The 15,087-nt window shown below is 43.1% G+C and overlaps 1 protein-coding gene across 19 annotated transcripts in view; it reads right to left on the reverse strand.

The window, feature by feature from the left end:
* MSI2 (musashi RNA binding protein 2) overlaps nucleotides 1-15,087 on the reverse strand; it is a 1,016,916-nt gene that overhangs the window by 436,377 nt on the left and 565,452 nt on the right. The gene's annotated exons all lie outside the window — the stretch shown is intronic.

Below are 15,087 nucleotides of genomic sequence, written 5' to 3' on the forward strand. Positions count from 1 at the left end.
AAATTACACCAATTCAGTAACAATGTGACTTAATTGGTGCTTATGCAAAGCACACCATTACCTCAGATCAAGTTTGCGTTTCAAACTGCTATGGTCGCCATGGAGCACAAAGGGGAGAGACAAAAGAAAAATTGAAATGACTCTGATTCGGTAACAGTGTGACGTAACTGATACTCATGCAACGCAATGCAATACTTCCTATCTATTTCGAGCTATTTGAAACTTCAAAGCGACATAACACTCATGGAGCGCAAAGGTGAGACAAAAGAAAATTAGTGCGCACACACTAAAATATATGGCCTATCGTGCAATAATCCACATAACAGGGTCAGTCTAAATGGCGTAACAAAGCATTTTCATGGTCGGACAAACTTAAAACATTAACCTAGGAAATCAAGGGATTTTTTGAAAGGCAGGCCCAGGAACGAAAGAAAGGGATGGGAGCAAAATTGGCATGGTTAAAGCCCAGAGAATAGATTACAAAATGTCACTGCTAGGCTCGACCTAAAAAACACACCATACACCCCCCGTATCCCTGAAGAACAATGCAGCATGGCAGGAACTCAAAACAGTCTCAGAATAGGAACTCAATAAAGTTATACTTTACTTGTATTTTATTTCCCACATTGCCAATTCCCTACCTTCAGCACTAGTCAATGAATTCAGCCATCTCTTCACAGCTCACTGGCATGCAATAATCAATACCTCACTATCGCAAGGAACAATCCCAGACTGCTTAAAACAAGAGCAGGTCACTTTGCTCCTCAAGAAACAAGGAGCAGATCTTGAAGACCTGCACAGGTTTTGTCCGTGACCAACTTGCCCCTCCTGGCAAAGACTCTTGAAAAATGTGTTCTGTCCCAACTAAGCCAACGCATAGAAGGCCATGACCTACTCGACATCTTCCATCTTGAAAATGGACCACAACATTGAGGAAATGACTTTCTTTAATGTCTCAAACATACTAAAATTACACACATGCATACGAGGCACAGTTTTTAACTGGTTTGCCTCATACCATAAAAAATTTATCACAACTAGTCAAACAAAGAGTTGCTCTCTAATCTTTCCCCCATTTATACCAATGAGTTCCAAGGTTCAATTCTATCACCACCTCTCTTTAATCTTTACATGGAGCCCGTGACTGCAATCTTACAACATGCAAACCTTGCACACCACCTATATGCAGGCGATACCCAACTCTACCTGTAAATCTCATCACTCAGAGGATATGCCTCACCTGAAAGACACCCAAAAGGAGCTTCAACACAGGCTAGCTAGAAGTCATTTAAAACTCAACCCTCTAAAGACAGAACTCCTCCTAATGTCTCCACATGCAAACCCTCTTGGGATCACACTAGACTAAAATATGAGCATGAACCCTCACACACGTCATGACCAAAAACATAGTACAATCCTTGGTGATATTTACTCTGGACTATGGCAAGGTGACTCTTACTAGCACAGTGAAAACCCACGTTCCCCCCAATGAGAGCCATGCTTAATGCAGCAGCTAGGGTCACAGCATGCAAAAGTGGCATAACCATATCACCTCCACACTCAATAAGCTTGACTGTCTCCTGATCGAAGCATTTCAAAGACAGCCTGCATTGCACACGTATCTCTCCACAAGGGGTCCATGAAATACATACTAGGAAATCTTTCAAGGTCAGGAAGGAATTGCTCTTTATGTAGCTCGGACATGCTACTTCGAGAAACCAACTCAATTCAAGAAGAAAAAGCTCCTACATACAAACTTTTTCTCGAGTAACACACCCAGAATCCAGAGCTCCCAGCCACTGGCGATACATACAAACATGTCTATAATGAATGTCAAGTGAAGTGTAACAAGATTACTGGCTGCAAGATACCTTGGATGCAAAAGGGAAGTGAGTCTTCCACGTGAATCTCATGCAAACCTCAATATGACCATACACAAACCAATGGAAAATTAGATAGAGAAACAAATCCATAAACTTGCTAAAGAGTATACAAGCACCAAGCTATTCAATCTACCACTTACAAGGGTTTCTCCTGCAACCACCAGGCACTACCTACTGGTGGTATTGTTTCTAATACAATTTGTAACACAGATAACATATGAATGTATGTAACCTCTCAGACTACAGGGAGTGCAGAATTATTAGGCAAATGAGTATTTTGACCACATCATCCTCTTTATGCATGTTGTCTTACTCCAAGCTGTATAGGCTCGAAAGCCTACTACCAATTAAGCATATTAGGTGATGTGCATCTCTGTAATGAGAAGGGGTGTGGTCTAATGACATCAACACCCTATATCAGGTGTGCATAATTATTAGGCAACTTCCTTTCCTTTGGCAAAATGGGTCAAAAGAAGGACTTGACAGGCTCAGAAAAGTCAAAAATAGTGAGATATCTTGCAGAGGGATGCAGCACTCTTAAAATTGCAAAGCTTCTGAAGCGTGATCATCGAACAATCAAGTGTTTCATTCAAAATAGTCAACAGGGTCTCAAGAAGCGTGTGGAAAAACCAAGGCGCAAAATAACTGCCCATGAACTGAGAAAAGTCAAGCGTGCAGCTGCCACGATGCCACTTGCCACCAGTTTGGCCATATTTCAGAGCTGCAACATCACTGGAGTGCCCAAAAGCACAAGGTGTGCAATACTCAGAGACATGGCCAAGGTAAGAAAGGCTGAAAGACGACCACCACTGAACAAGACACACAAGCTGAAAAGTCAAGACTGGGCCAAGAAATATCTCAAGACTGATTTTTCTAAGGTTTTATGGACTGATAAAATGAGAGTGAGTCTTGATGGGCCAGATGGATGGGCCTGTGGCTGGATTGGTAAAGGGCAGAGAGCTCCAGTCCGACTCAGACGCCAGCAAGGTGGAGGTGGAGTACTGGTTTGGGCTGGTATCATCAAAGATGAGCTTGTGGGGCCTTTTCGGGTTGAGGATGGAGTCAAGCTCAACTCCCAGTCCTACTGCCAGTTCCTGGAAGACACCTTCTTCAAGCAGTGGTACAGGAAGAAGTCTGCATCCTTCAAGAAAAACATGATTTTCATGCAGGACAAAGCTCCATCACACGCGTCCAAGTACTCCACAGCGTGGCTGGCAAGAAAGGGTATAAAAGAAGGAAATCTAATGACATGGCCTCCTTGTTCACCTGATCTGAACCCCATTGAGAACCTGTGGTCCATCATCAAATGTGAGATTTACAAGGAGGGAAAACAGTACACCTCTCTGAACAGTGTCTGGGAGGCTGTGGTTGCTGCTGCACGCAATGTTGATGGTGAACAGATCAAAACACTGACAGAATCCATGGATGGCAGGCTTTTGAGTGTCCTTGCAAAGAAAGGTGGCTATATTGGTCACTGATTTGTTTTTGTATTGTTTTTGAATGTCAGAAATGTATATTTGTGAATGTTGAGATGTTATATTGGTTTCACTGGTAATAATAAATAATTGAAACGGGTATATATTTTTTTTTGTTAAGTTGCCTAATAATTATGCACAGTAATAGTCACCTGCACACACAGATATCCCCCTAACATAGCTAAAACTAAAAACAAACTAAAAACTACTTCCAAAAATATTCAGCTTTGATATTAATGAGTTTTTTGGGTTCATTGAGAACATGGTTGTTGTTCAATAATAAAATTAATCCTCAAAAATACAACTTGCCTAATAATTCTGCATTCCCTGTATGTAACCATCCCACCAATAATGATGGAAAACTGTTGTAATACTGTACAGCACTCTGATATTCTTGCACTAAGTGCTATATAAAACTCTCAAATAAATGAAAATAATTTAGGGTGCATTTCACGACATAAACCTATAAGTTAAAAAGGGAGAAAGGGTTAAACTCCCTTTATTACATTTAGTAAGCCATGAAATGAGGTAACATACTCGACCATAGGACAAAATACAAGACTGTATTACAAAATGAAATCAAACTATTTTCTTATGTTTCCTGATGTTCTTGATTAAGACCTAGTGTTCTTTTACTGTATATATATATATATATATATATATATATATATATATATATATATATATATATATATATATATATATGCACACATACACACACACACACACAATGAAAGAACCGAAGGTTAAAGATAATATACTTAGAAAAACTTTATTCTTTCTATACAAACCCAAAGTAAACTATTACAAACATCAGAAATTCTAAAGGTATGCTTGTAACTTAAAGAATTTAAGTAAAACCTTAAAATTACTGTAAGTCGCGCAACTCAGTACAGTGTCTTGTCGCATCACTTGCCACACTACATTAACTATAACTTGCCACTTCTACGGCGGGGCTGCTTGACTGCAGGTTTAGTGTTATGTATTGTAATAAAATACCTTTTAAGTAAAAACAAAGCCTAGAAATTCACTGAAAATAGAAAGGTTAAAGTGACGTTATAGTTCAGTGAAAATTTCAGTGCCAATATGAAATAAGTTACTTACCTGTAACTATGGTTCTCCAGTATTGGAAGCTTTCATAGATTCATATGCTTGAATAATTCCCCGTCGTCGAGATGAGTCCCCGGTGTAATACAAAATCTTTGCCCAAATGTACATATAGATATAGATATAGATATAGATATCTATATATAAATATATATATATAGAGACACACATATAGACACACATATATATATATATATATATATATACATACACACATATATATATATATACAGGATATGTATTAGGCCCTTGGTGTGGTAGCATATTGCAGTTCTTAGGCAAAAAAAAGGACCAAACTCTGAGTCAACCAATCACAGCACACCACCCTATAGAACGCTCGGGTGCGGAGCTGCCTTTCCTCAGATTTTCCAAGCACTAGAGCTGTAATGCGGATACTACTGAGAGAATAAAGGTGAGCTCCCCAGGGGAGGTGGGTGGGTTACATGTGAATCTAATAAAGCTTCCGATACTGGAGAACAATAGTTACAGGTTAGTTGGATAGCTTCACATGCATGAATCAGAACAGTAAGCAGTAATTGTCACATTTTCTATTGGTATTATCTGTAGATGAGCAAATCAGCAAAATAAATATATATATATATTTTCATATTTATATAAATGCTTCAAATAAGTCACATTTGACAATTACAGAATAAAAACAGTTAGAAAAGACATTAATCACTTTATTTAGAAAATGTGATGTGAAAGAAGAAGCGGAAAGTGGGAAGAATGGTATGGCTCACCTTTATTGGAACAGATGTCGAAGGACCGCTTGGCCAACCGCTGCATCCCGGAGTGCCTCCGCATCCAAGCAATAATGCTTTGTGAAAGTATGTGGCATCTTCCACGTTACGGCTCGGCAGATGTCAGGTAGAGATACACCAGAGAATAATGCGCAGGACGCGGACATAGCTCTGGTAGAATGTGCACGAACCTTATTCTGCAAAGGACGACCAGCTTTCTGATGGCAAAAAAGTATGGCATTTGCAATCCATCTGGAAATGGTCTGCTTAGTCACTGGGCATCCTTTTGTCGGAGCACTAAAGGCTATAAACAACTGGTTTGTTTTCAAAGTGTTTTTGTTCTGTCCAAATAAAATTTTATGCATCTCCTAAGATCAAGCAAATGTAGAGATCTCAGTTTGAGGATTAGGTAAGAATGACCGCAGTACTACAGGTTCATTAATATGAAAGTCCAAACGAACTTTAGGGATACATTTTGGATTGGTGCATAGAATAACCCTGTCGTGTGTGAACTTCAGAAAGGTTTCTTGGATTGTAAATGCTTGCATTTCGCTGACTCTACGCACGGAGGTAAGGGCAAAGAGCAGCTCCACTTTCCATGAGAGATATTTGATATCCGTCCTGTGTATGGGTTCAAACAGGCTCTTCATCAGCTGTCCTAAGACTATGCTAAGCTGCCATACCGGAGGAGGGGCTTTCACTGGAGAGAAAGACCTCAAGAGGCCTCGCAATTTTTTTTTATAAGGCTTTGAAACCAAAACGATGGTCTAAAGAATATTCTCCTGTATCGAGAGATGGCTGCTAAATGAACTTTTATGGACGCATAGGCGAGGCCTGAGCCTGCTAAATGTAGCAATTAGGGTAAAATTTCCTCTGGGCAGAAGATATAGGGTGCGTATTAGTGGAGTTGCACCAAAGACAGAACCGCCTCCACTTTAGCCGATAAGTTTTGTTTTGTGCTATCAGCTCAGGCTTTGGTCAGGATGTCCTTGCAATCCTTGGAGATGTTCAAATGGTCGAATTCATTGGATTCAGGAGCAATGCCGATAAACTGAGAGACTTGGGGTCCGGATGTCTTACTTGGCCCTGGTTGATGGTGAGGAGTTCAGGAATCTGCTTCAAACTGATGGGTGGACATGCAGATAGCAGTAGAAGCTCCGTGTACCAAGGTTTTCATGGCCATCGTGGAGCAATAAGAATTATCCGACAGGGTTCGGACTTGATCTTGCTGATCACTCTTTGGAGAAGAGGAATGAAGGGAAAAGTGTAGGCATAGACTCCTGACCATGCTATCAAAAAGGCATCCCCCCCACGACCCTTGTTGGTGATGCCAGCTTGCTTATTACTGGCATTTGCCGTTCTGGGAGGTCGCAAACAGGTCCAGGTTCGGCTTGCCACACTGGAAGAAAATGCTGTCCAGCATCTTCTGGTCCAGTTCCCATTCGTAAGGAGATGTTTTTAGTCTGCTGAGTGAATCTGCTATTGTATTCTGGATGCCTGGGACGTGCTACGCTCTTATGTGCACTGAATGGTGAATGCACCAAGTCCAAATGGATTGTGCCTCCTGGGACAGTAGCTGCGAGCGAGTTCCTCCGTGTTTGTTGATGTAATGCATGGATGTCGTATTGTCTGTTTGGACAAGCACCGCTTATCCACGAATTCTGAGAAGGAAGGCTTGCAATGCTAAGAATACTGCCTTGAGTTCTAGGAGGGTGATATGAAAAGAACGGTGAGAAGGAGGCCATTTGCCGCTTAGGATCATTGATGCATCAGTTGTTATGGTTAGCAGAGAAATCTGAGCTAAAAACGGCATTCCTTTGGAAACATTTGCCGGTACTTTCCACCAGTGGAGTGAAGCTACCATTCGTGGAGTTATCTGTAATATATCCTTGAAGGACCCCGACTTTGTCTCCATTGGTTGTCTAGCTTCTCTTGGAGTGGACGCATATGAAGGCGGCAATGTGGAATCAGGTCTATACAAGATGACATCATTCCCAGTAATGATTTGTAGCGTGATCAGCTTGTCTTGTCTTTCCAAAGTTGGGTAGGCTTTGGTTTGCTGAGTGTCCAATATAGCACCCAGGAATGATATCCTTGTGGATGGTAGGAGCTGTGACTTGTCTTGGTTGAGAGTGAGGCCTAAGTCCTTGAAGAGACGCAAGGCCACTTTTACGGACCTGCATGTGGAGAGAATGTCAGGAGCCTTTATCAACCAGTCGTCGAGGTAGGGAAAAATTTGGTGGCGGTTGCGTCTTAGGTAAGCTGCGACCGGTGCTAAACACTTGGTGAAGATCCTGGGTGCGGATTTCAGTCCAAAGGGAAGTACCTTGAATTGGAAATGCCTGCTTGCTACCCGGAATCGTAAAAACTGCCTGTGATTTGGGTGGATGGGTATATGAAAGTAGGCGTCTTGAAGGTCTAGTGATGCCATATATTCTGCTCTGTTGAGGAGCTGTAAGACGTCCTTCAATGTTACCATGCAGAAAGACAGTTTCTTTAGGTACTTGTTTAATTCTCTTAAGTCCAGGATTGGCCTTCATAGACAAGACTTTTTTCGAACTGGGGTAAAAACAGGAGTAGAAGCCTCTCCCCCTTTGTGAATAAGGTACTCCCTTGATTGCTCCTTTGCTTAACATGGTCTCCGCTTCCAAGATGAGCAGAGGCTGGTGCTTTTGATGCATCCGGGAAGGTGGTGTGACAGGAAGCACCTGTGTGAATTCCTGGAGGTGGCCAAATCATATTATATCCAATACCCATTTGTCTTTTGTGATTTGATGCCAATGATGTAAGTGGTGTCTGAATGGGGAAGAATGAGAAGTAGCTGGAATCTGACGGCATTTATTGTCTACGGAAGGCTTCCTTGGTTTGTCTTCCTGGTTTTCCTCTGTGAGGAGGTCTACTGTATGCCGCCGTAGGAGGCTGTCTTTGCTGATACTGGGGCCTAGAGGGGTTACAGGTGAAGGAGTAAGATGGATACCTATATTGCTGGTATCCGCCATGAAAGCAAGGTTGTCCCCTGCCCCTCGTTCCGCGAACGGCACCTTCTTGTACTGCAGAGCACCAAGCGATTTGGCGGTATCAGTGTCTGATTTAATCGACTGGCGGGTGTGCGTCATCAACATGCTTCCTGAAAAGTGCTTCTCCATCATATGGGAGATCTAAAATTTTAGTTTGGACCTCCGGGCGGAAATTAGTTGCCTTTAGCCACCCATGATGCCTCAAGACTGCTGAGCCTGCTAGAAGTCTAAAGCCCATGGCAGCAATATCTAGCACACAATCGATTATTTCTGCAGAGGATCGCTGTCCTTCCATCAGAACCTTTTTGGCCTCCACCTTGTAGTCTCTGGAAGCTAGTCTAAATGTTGACCTACGTCAGACCAGAGTCGTCTATCATACCTGCCAAGGAGCGCTAGGGAATTTGTGGCACGCACAACAATGGCAGACATTGAGGAGAATCACTTTCCGATATTATCCAGGCGTCTACCTTCCTTATCTGGCAGCGTGGTTACAGGCATGGAAGGGTTCCTGGAATGACGTTGCGACGCTTGTGATATTACAGAATCTGGCTTTGGATGACCAGAAAAGCATGCAGGAGCGCCATCTGTAGATTTATATTTTTTATCCAATTTAGGCAGTACCGCCGGTACTGTAGCAGGGTTACGCATTATCTTTAAACCTTGCTGCCAAACATGGTCTATTATTGGAATAGCTCCGACGGTTTTCCTGTGGGGTTCCTTGAAATCACACAGGAAACAGTCTTGCTGAGCTGCAGGCATTTGAAGGTCAAAACGATTAGCCGCCGTTCCAAAAGGTTGTGGAGAGTACCTTTATCCTTCGGAGGGGATCCCACCAATGGTGGAACAGGAGATTCAGGTACTGGAAGTATATATTCATCCCACTCATCTTGTAGCGAGCGAATCTCATCATCTTCAGCCCCGTCATCTGAAGAAGTTTGTGGATGAACCTGAGGGGAGCCCTGTGGTTGAGGGCTAAGCGGTACCTGTGATTGATGAGGTTATGGAGGTGCAGGCGTAATAATGGGAAGCAACGGCTGTGGAACATTCGCAGGCATTGGCGGAAAACGTTGTCTATAGTCTGCAAACTAAGCTTGGAGATCTGATACCAGACTAGAAGGCAATGACACTAGGCCCTGTTGCTGGTTATGATGTGGCTGTTCGTAATAGTTATCATAATAAGAGTCATCATCAAAGTATTCTTGACCTTTAACCTGTAACTGGGAGGGGCTTCTAGCCGCTCCAAACATCCCATCTTCTTCTGAATCATCCTTATCTATTAGGTGTGATGGTAATAATCTGGATACCTTACTTGGGAATGTAATAGATGGGGGTCAGGTCAAATAATGTTTTGATCTCTTTTTACCAGAAATATGGTCTGTAGATGAGTAAACAGATAACGTTGACGGTCTTTTTAATGGTGTGGTCATCGACGGGAGCTGGATTGTCGTTGTCAATGGCAAAGGCGTTGGCAGAATAATCGTTGATGGAGGTGTCGTCGTTGGTAACCCGGTCGACGAAGGCGTCGTCGCTGGCGCCACCGACGGGCGTTCCGTAGAAAGAATCGTCGACAGGAGCTCCGTTGACGAGATAGTCATTGGGAGGATCGTCAACCAGAGTAGCATCAAAGAGAGAAAACGTGGTGAAGATATGGGACGTGCTGATGAGGATAGCATCGACATAGAAATAGTGAGTACCGTTGAAGTTGCAGACGATACCCGTGCCGTCGACGATGGTGCCGCCGATGGTGCAGATCCTGTTTTTTTTAAATATATGTTTGATGCACAGAGGTGGCGTTGGGCGCTCAAAAACAGTCTTCTTAGATTTCAAGAGGGAACCTGACCCTCCTGGTTTACCAGCCTGCCCCTGGTGTTTCGTGGAAGGGCTATGATATTTTACAGAGCCCTCAGATGTCTTTTTAGTGCCCTTTTCTGGAGGTTCTTGGGACTTGGACAGCTCACTATGTCTTTTTTCTGGTGTTTTGGTGGCAGACAAAGGAGGCGGCACTGTCCTCATCAGAAGCTGGACTGTCTCTGGTCTTCAACTTTTGTAACCAGAGTAGGAGACAACCCTCTCTGTCTTAACGTCTTAGTAGAAAACTTTCTACATACCTTGCAGTCTCTAGTTTTGTGGTCAGGATAGAGACAGTATATGCAGTCCTCATGGGGGTCGTCTACATGTAATCTCTTTTTCATACATGTTTTACAGGATCTGAAAAGCCCCTTCTTTGGTGTCTGACATGGTTGTCAGTTTGAACACCTAGCTGAATTAGACATGAATCCAAAATCTTCTGAATAAGTCTGTGAGAGAAAAAAACTGAGCAGAGCTCAGGGGAGACTCCTAAGCACGACGTCCGGTGGAAAATCTGAGGGAAAGCAGCTACATATCAGAGGGCTCTAGAGGGTGGTGTGCTGTGATTGGTTGTCTCTGAGTTTGGTTCTTTTTGTGCATAAGGACTATTACACCGAGGACTCCCATCTCGACGACGGGGACGTATTCAAGCATGTAAATCTATTTGAGTAAAGTTTGAATATTGGAGTAAAACTTTCTAAACTCAAAATACCACTAAAACTCATCAGTTATACTTATCTTTAGTAACTAACTTGTGCACTCGCAATGCACTGCTGATTTACTCACATATTACATCATTCATGACATTAAGTATGATATGACTAAAATCACTGCTGTATGTGAAATGACATTATTGATGACAAGCCTGCATGATGACAAGCTATAGTTACCAGGGGCAGCTCCTCCATATGGGCGGAGGATGGTCACCCCCCTCTCCCTGCCCCCCCCAGCCAGCAGCAGATGCTGCAAACCTTTTCAGAACGAAAGGATACCCTTCTGGTTCTGAAGGGGTGGGGCTACTGGGTGACCTGCACTGAGGGAGAGTGCTCAGCACTCTCCCTCAGAGCACACGTGTGTTTGGCCGGCCATCTTGGGACGACCAAATACACATGTGCAGTAGGCTGGCAACTGTGTTGCCGGGCTGTAGAGATCCTACATAGGCTCCCAGTCTGTCTGGAAGCGCCCTGGCTGGGCGCTCCCAGCCAATCCTGACGCTACTTTGAGCAGCGTCAGGATTGGCACAGCGCAGGCTGGGAGCCAGTGCCTGCACCCTGCGACGGAGGAGCAGCGCGTGGCGAGTTGAGGTAAGTTTTTTATTTGTATTATTTAAATAATTTCATTTATCCCCCCACTTCTACCTCCCTCTACCCCCCCTCCTTTTAAGAGGTGCGAGCCTCTCTCTATATATATATAGATAGATAGATAGATAGATAGATAGATAGATAGATAGATAGATAGAGAGAGAGAGAACCTATATGAGTCAGGTTATCAAACCATGCCAGCAGTCTAATTAGCTTGTGCAGTATTAGAAACACTTAATCGCAGAGGAAGGGGGATGTTGTAAACAACTGATGGCGAGCCAGGGAGAAAGCCACTAAGGTTCTTTTTTTATTCAATCGCCCCAGTGTTTACAGCTCACGACGCCACAAATCTTCATTTCATGTCACCCACCGGCCCAAGCTGTCCCCACTCTCAGCTTCTCCTCGACAAGTTAATAAGATGGAAGGATCCCTTGAGGACCGAAGCCAGTGAGCATTATCACTTGGAAGCAAGGCAGAAATACTGACACATCGGAAATGACTTCAAGCCTATTAATTGCCCTTTCTTTCCTGGCAGGTCTTTGAGAGAAGGCTTGACAAATTGAAAGGAAGGACAGATAGGCCCCTCCATCCCCTATTAAGTGCCTACCATGCCCCAGACATGGTAAAAAATACTTCTGCTCTATTATCAATTATTCTGTCAGAAAACAGGCTAAACACCAGAACTCTTTGTTGAGTTGATCTGCTATTCACATTAGGCAGGTTGAGGCTTGGTAATGCTTACCGTATACGACAACACAATTCAAACAATAGAGGAGCAATTGAAAGCCTTTTTTAATTAAATAAGTCATAAAGGGGGAAATCAATGCATGTATAAGGCGCAACTGTGACCGCTTTTCCCCCATTTAGTCTCTAGAGCTGAAACTCATAAGCAGCAGGATACAACCTTCAGTGTTCTTCATCTAATGACAGTGCCCCTCTCCTTCAAGATACCAGTGCGCCCAAGGCCAGTATGTCCCTGCCTGGCTCCTAACGCATCAAGGTCATCACTGCATGGGAGGGTGGCAGCATTGCAGTTGCTCCTGCACAGACTACCTCCCTTAAACTGAAGAACAGCAGCAAATCCAAGGGAAACCTGGGGGGGCAGTCATTTTCGATCAGTTCTGCACACACATGCCTTCTGAAATCCCAGTGGTCATGATGCCCCTGGGTTCTGCTACATATAGTATCCGCTCATTCAAATCAAACAGATAGGAGCACACAATTTACAGTGTTCTTCTGCAGTCTGTGCAAGGGTATTTTGCAGGTTTCTTTTTATGCAAAGACTATTGTTGTCAATAATGATTGGATTCTTTGTGCATTGAATGCTTATGATTTGACAGTTAATTCTGATGCAAAGCAGCTTCTTTGCCCGCGATTACAGCGTTTTTGGAGATTTTTCGCTATATCTTGTTTAAAACTTAAACAAAATCTCAGAGCCATTACCCAGGAAACTATCATCAAATCATTTGTTCTTTTTTATTAGTGTCATTGTAATTAAGGAGAATCTTATTCCAGAAAATATATCTTCAGCAGCACCACTCAAAACCCATCATCTCCCCTATCAATTAGTATTACAATAACTGCACTCCCTTGTTGCCTTGGCCATTAGCATTTTGATTGAACGCTGGCTCAAAAGTGACTGCTAACAGAAGATTGTGTTCAGAAAGTAATGTTCCTTTATCCGTTTCCATTGAAGCTTGTCTGGTTGTCTCCTGTCCCTACACAAAAGAGACAAGACAGTTCCAAACCTTGCCATCCAGAGGCTGGATTATATTTTCATGTGGTGTGATGGATTGGGTTAAATCAGGCGCAGTCGTGATTAAGTCACATGGCAGAACACAGGGCCCATATCGGCTGTGATCTCCAAGTGCTGAAAACCGCGTTTAGCATCTTAGAATTCCGGTCTCAGTCATAATTCCTTTTTTTTTTTTTTTTTTTAAAGCAGAGGTTTTCAGGCAGCAAACGAAAATGCTGTTTATTAGACTTTTAAGGCAAAATAAATCATACGGGTTTTCATTTAATACATTGATCTTCGCTATGAGTTAGGATCATGGCAGGTACCTGTGCCTGGCATCACTCATGTGGCATCTCTATCAAACAAGTACTCAAATGCTTTTCTTATTCAGGGGAGTACAAGCTGCACGGCGATGCATCATGCACTAGTCTTCTTCATCCATGGTCAATCCTCTAGTTTCCTCCATTCTGTTAGGATGTCTGATAGAAGGACTTCATACAACGTTGGTCTACTTTCGATAAAATGCAGACTCCTGGGCATAGTTTGCCCACATATTCCAACTGGAATCATGTCTCCAAAGAGGGCTGGAGATCAGATGCTCTAGGGCAATTACATGTTTGAGTACTAAGGAAGGGGTTTGGGCTCATCAGTAGACTTGGTACACTGATTTGTACCTTCATTCCATGAGTGGAAAGCCATATATACTCGACACTCAAGTCCAGAGGCCTTTGCCACTAACCTCAAGTGTGACCAGTTTGCCTCTTGGATGAGAAAGAGGACCCAGGACCCTAGGGGTGGCTTGATGCTATAATAAGAGCATTCTACTATGTCTTTGTTCCAGCTCCTGTGATTACGAGTGTTCTCCGCAAGATCAAACTGCATCGGATGATCAGCTACCACTGGCCTGGCCTCATCTTGCTTGGTTCTTATACAGCTCCATCTACTTCAGAAGGAGCAAGTCTGCCTCCCTCAGAGAAAAGGCACCCTTTTTTCTGAAGGAGGAAAGAACTGCAACCCCCGTGCCACCAACCACCCTTTCCCCCACCAACTATGACTCAAAATCAGAGCATGGTTCTTCCAGAGCTAGCATTTGCAAATTTAAGCCTCACAACTACCAAGAAATTCTCCATCAAACCCTATACAAGGGCAAAAGGCTGATATTTTGACACAAGGCACTAGCAAAGAACACTAGCAAAGAACATCAACTTACCTTGACGATGTACAGTGATTCTCATGTCTCTTTGTTGAGAGGGGGTGCAGACACACACCTGCAAAACTTACCTGATGGCCACCAGGGGGAAGGGGAGACGATGAGAAGAAGCAGTCGTCTATGACCAACAAACATGTTAAGTGACATCTGACAGGTCTGATACATCTTGCCCTTGGTTTACATACCTCACTACCTACTGACACTCTAAACTAGATCCTGGCCAGCTTGACAAACCAATGGCTTCCTATGAAATCAAGTTTGTCATGGACAACTTCCTGCTGGGTAGCAATAATAACATCCAGATGCAGAAAAGAGTTGCAAAGCATTTCCCTCATCAAATGTTTCCTGCAGGTACAGTGTGTTTTTCAGAATTCATCTCTCCGCTGCCCCAAGTTCAGTATGAGAAAATAAATCACTGCCCAACCTCTTTTCCTCAGTCCTGGGCTTCCACAGTTCACAAAATATCACATATTAAAGACATAATGAGTGAGCTTTTATTTGAAAACAACCGGGGACCTGCATGTTTCTGAACAATTTTGTGTCGCTTTAGAGGCAATGTTGTTTAGAGAGAATCAGCAAGGGCCTTGATGGTGAAAGGGCCCCTCATTTTCACACTGTATATAAAGTCCTGCCTTGATGTTTCCTATAAAATGGCCACAAGGGCAAAGGCACTTTCACTAGCATTTTCCAGGTATGTTTCTTAGATATGACAGATGCCTATGTGAGCAACCTTGATTAGCTCAAAGCTTTATGTCATAACTATGCAAG

The sequence above is a fragment of the Pleurodeles waltl genome, chromosome 3_2, assembly GCF_031143425.1.
Source record: "Pleurodeles waltl isolate 20211129_DDA chromosome 3_2, aPleWal1.hap1.20221129, whole genome shotgun sequence".
Classification (NCBI taxonomy): Eukaryota; Metazoa; Chordata; class Amphibia; order Caudata; family Salamandridae; genus Pleurodeles; species Pleurodeles waltl.